Raw genomic sequence first — 5,194 nt, 5'->3', positions numbered from 1 at the left:
TTAATCAATCACCTCTCTACAATCCTTCCTGACTACACAAGCGGATTGTCAAGGAATCACAAACAGTGAGACGAAGATGTTTGTGACTTCTTTATCTTTCCTATCGGAGAATTCTCACAATCTCAAGCCAATCAATCGATTGTACTCGCACGATAGAAAATGCAAGATCAGATCACACAACTACGATAAAGTAGTACCGATCTGGCTTTACAATCCCAATGAAGTCTTTAAGTCGTTAACCTGATTTTAGAGAAGAAAATCAAAGGTTAAGGGAGATCGACTCTAGCGTGCGCACTAGTAGCACACAGACGTGTGGGGATTAGTTTTGCACAATGCTAGATATCTCCTTTATATAGCCTTCAAATCAGGGTTTTGCCTTAGTTACAAAGCAATCCTTATTCACCGTTAGATGAAAACCTGATTTAGATTCAAGCTAATATTTCTCAACCGTTAGATCGAAAACTTAGCTTGTCACACACACTTGGGTAGACGTTTACTGGGTTTGTGAAAACCATGCCCAAACGTGTACGTGTATGTTGGTTCAACATAGTAACCCAAAAGGTTAACCATATGAGCATTTCATATTAACCTTGTTATTCTTCACCATAACTAGTTCAATTGACTCAAATGAACTAGTTAAAGAGTTGTTCAACTGCTATGAGATCTTATGTAACTACACAATACACAATTGAAACAAAGATGATTCGATTCTATTGAATCGGCTCATAAACATTATAGTCACGGTCTGCATAAAGCATTGCTTAGTAATTTAATGTTTCATGTTCAGAGCACATCTTTAGATCATAACCTCTTAAGTTCACAAACAAGTTCGCGGACTTAAGTTAATCGGTTGAGTTTTCCAAACTCAGCAGAAATTCTCGGGAAGAGAACTTTTGCCAGTTCGCAGACTTGGTTCGCGGATTGAGTTCGTGGACTTAGCACACAAACGAGTTCTGGAAAATCCAACAGAAATTCTCGGTCGAGAACTTCCGACAGTTCGCGGACTTGGGAATCCAATTCCACAATCCTCCCAATTTCTCTTGATCAACAAAGTTTGAAAACTTCGGTTCAAGGAATACATGGTTATGTAATCTAAACTCTCATTTCAATCATTGAGACATTCTCAGAGGACGCTATGTAGCCGTTATTCACAGACCGATTCATGTCAGAGCAATTCTCAAAGTGATTGAAACTTTTCATGACTTCCGTCACTAGGTGAAGATAAACTTGATCAAGGCGAGACGCTTTACCAACACACGATTTCGAGATAAAAGATAAGCAATAAATGCTCAGCTCGAAATATCAAATGTGTATGATCTAGTCTATATAGCATACGACTTTTGTCTCATTAGAAGTAGGAGATAGAAGAGATAGACTTTTGAGTGATAAATAAGTTCAAGTCTCCACATACCTTTTTGTTGATGAAGTTCCACGGTTCCTTGTATAGACCTTCGTCGTTGTATGATGAATCGTCATGAAGTCCTTGAGCTCAACTACACTTTTCTATCCTAGTCCGAGACTTATCTATGTAGGCTAAAAATCAAGACTTATAGTTTTGATCACTAACATTGACAATCATGCTTGAGATAGCAACGCATGCGAGGTTGACCGAGCTATGCTCTCACATAAACAACTCATCCGGTAAACCTTTTATTTCGTTAAGCCGTAAGTAATTCATACAAACCAAATAAATCAACTTGCATATTTATTCACCTCAACCTGAAGCAATTGAAACAACATAGACATTAAAAACACCGCAATTGCACCGAAATTTTGTAAGCTTAAACAATTGATACCACACAATAAAACAAGATAACAATAGTTTTTCTTAACAGGAACCAATTGAATCATACATACATCCATACACACATCACGGAATAAAACATCAATTGTATCGAAATTTTGTCAAGCAAAAGCAATAAACATATATGAAATAAACTCAGGCTTTTCTTAAACATGAAAACAATTAACCAACAACATTGTTACCTCAAATTTCGCATTCACTTCTCCAATATGATTGCATCTTCTTCTAGAGAGAATTGATATCGAAATATCATCATATTGTCATCCTTATGTAAAAACAAAAGAATAACAACAACCAACCTTTACCAGAGAAAGTTTGAAAATCGGTTTTAACAATTGCAAGCAAAAGTTGAAAACCGTCGAAACAAATATGCTTTTATGCTAAACCAAAACCGATTCAACATATTGTGACTTTTTCACATATTGTTTCTACCAGAACCCCTCATGATTCTTTGATAAAGCCTACCAACATGGGCTAGAACTTAATCCTGCTAAATCAAAAAGTCACCCAAACTACAAGGGTTCACAACTTTTGAGATCGAATATTAAGGTAATAAAACCGAAATCAAACATCCCATAAACATACATAGCAACAATATAAAAGCATTCAAGCACAGGCTATGTAAACCGAAAACTATCACAAGAAAAATTATAAATCAAATAATTTTATTCATAATAGTTTTATTTATAATAGATCAATACAATCAATGAAAGAAATCAGAAATTGATGTCTATTTTTCTAGATTAAGTAAACCAGCAAATAACTTAATCTCTAACAACCTTTACATAGGTGATTTTCAAAGATCATCTTCAATTTCCTCAAATTTTTCTGGATCTTCATCAACAACATCTCGACTGATATCTCGGATTGTGCACACGGTACCTTGGTTATGTTCACAGGCTAAAGCATTAACCTTTCGATTAATATTCCGAGCATACTCCCTATTACATATTCCAAGTTTAATCAGTTTTCTTTGGTTACGGATAACAGTTCTTAGTAATGTTGCCTGTCTATGATGAGTTTCAATGGTACCGAGGAGGACTTGGCGTAGATTGATAATATTAACCTTGGCATCCAAGCTATTTTGAACAAGGAGATGAGTCACATCTTCTTTTTCATTATCGGTATTTTCACAGCCATATTTCTTGAAGGTATTATCAAGATGAACACTTTCCTTAGAAGTCATTCCACTCAAGGCTTTCAGAAGTTGTGCTTAAGATCTAGTTTGAGAATACATCCTTTTGTATAAGTTCTCAGACAAGTTGAGTACATATACTTGAAATACCTTTAACACATTCCAAACATAGATATCAGCCTTAAATAAATAATTCTGACAAGATTGGAAAATAATTTTCGCATCTAATGTGTTAAGGAAACACAACATTCTCCAAAGATATTATCTCCAAAAACGGTTTTAAGAGATACTTCAAACAGCCACACAAATCCTTTTTACACAAGTTGTTGTAAGACAACCTTTCTACACATAAGAATAATTAAAGTATTCGTAAGGTAGATTGTGTATTCTCTCTATCTTGAATAAGATAAATTTGTAGGATTCAGATTGCCCAGGTACATGTGCTTCCTTATATCCGAAGATTGGGCATTGTAAGGATGCACATTCTAATGCGATTAAGCATTAGGATGAGGAACTCCCTCATCAAATACCTTTAAAGGAGAATCTTCCTCCTTTGTCTTGGGAGCATTAACATGTTCCTTTTCTTGGGTTTTCAACCCATCCTCTTTGTTAGGAAAATTGCGAGATGCAATATACTTGATTACATCTTGTGCCCAAGGTGGTATGTTCTTTGAACTTGAACCCGTGTGATCTAGATCTGCCAGTCGACAATTTGCTAATGTCTCTTCTTCAAGACGTTCTATATGTCCTCTTAAGGTATTCATTCCTTGTTGGAAATGTTTTTCTAAACATCTATTCAGATATACCTCTTGACATGTTACAGTAAGAAGCTTTTCAATAAGGACCTTATTCCTTATCTGTGAATGTTCCAGCGAATGAGTAAGAATTTCACATTCTGTAGTCTGTTGATGAACTTCCTTGCACAAGGCCAGTTTTTGTTCCATATAATCTGCCAGATTATTTTGAAGACTGAGTGTTTCTCGCTTTTCTTCACATATTCTTACATTTAGTTGAACAATGAGTTCTGTGACATCAACTAGACTGTCAATAACCTTTCCCTTTTCTGAATATTTTCAACATGTTTGAAAAATCTTTCCAACATCATTCAAAATTCATAATTTGGGTATACTAGTGAATCAAATCTCTTTTCAGACAAATTTTCACTATGAATTGGAGTCGAATCCAAAACATGTTTCTTGAGTTTCGAACTTACTCTTTTCTGATCAGTAACCTGACACCCATTCAATTCAACAGTTAAAGACTTTTTCTTTGATTTATGAAAAGATTTTTGAGACCAATTTCCATTGGTTTTCCTTGAGATCTTATTCTCATTATCTTGACATACGTTAACTGAACCATCCTTTGGATTCATTCTTATAGGTTGGATCCCACCAAACACAGATTGTTAAATATTTTCGTGTTTGCCTGCTCTGATACCAATTGAAAAGGCGAGGGTACCCAAATATACCTCAAGCTAAAACTTTTCCTACCTATAAGTCCTTTCTCCGAAAGTGATTGTCTATGGACTGAGTCTAGACAATACAACTAATCGGTTCACACTTCGTGTGATCGTCTATGGATACAAGATCGAGACAATACAACAACGAAGTATGTTACTTGATAAAAAGGTTCGGACTTAACCAAACACAATAAGATTCGCTTATCAAATAAATAGGAATTAACGTTTGTGTAATTTACTTTAATTATAATAAAACAATTATAATGTGGAAATATAAAGTAAATGACACAAAAATATTTTGTTAACAAGGAAACCGCAAATGCAGAAAAACCCCAGGTCCTTGTCCAGAATTGAATACTCTCAGGATTAAGCCGCTACACAAAATTACACCTAACTTCGTATAGTTGAGACCAAGCAACTAAACCTATAGTTCACCTAGTTCCGTCTGTATTCCCACGCCTCCGACCTATGAATAAGTCACGTACTTGGAACAATTCCTTTGGTTCGTATTCCAAACAGTAAAGGAACAAAAAATTTGTTTGGTATCAACTCTATTCAACCAAGTGATATGAGTCGGACAAAGGCTCTTCTGTTTATCTTAACATAAACTCCTTCGTCGGGTCCTTAGATTTATCTTATGTTCAATTACCGAAGTAATCGTTTAAGATTAAGCCAACAACACTATTAATCCAAAGAATTGTGTTGATGCCAATCTACTCAATTAATAAATCCAATCTATCACAAGGATGAACCGATTATTAATTGGATCCTCTTTTACCGAGCACACCAAAGATTA

The sequence above is a fragment of the Papaver somniferum genome, chromosome 1 (genome assembly GCF_003573695.1).
Source record: "Papaver somniferum cultivar HN1 chromosome 1, ASM357369v1, whole genome shotgun sequence".
NCBI lineage: Eukaryota > Viridiplantae > Streptophyta > Magnoliopsida > Ranunculales > Papaveraceae > Papaver > Papaver somniferum.
The sequence above is the reverse complement of the archived record's forward strand: the minus strand, read 5'-3'. Positions refer to the sequence as shown.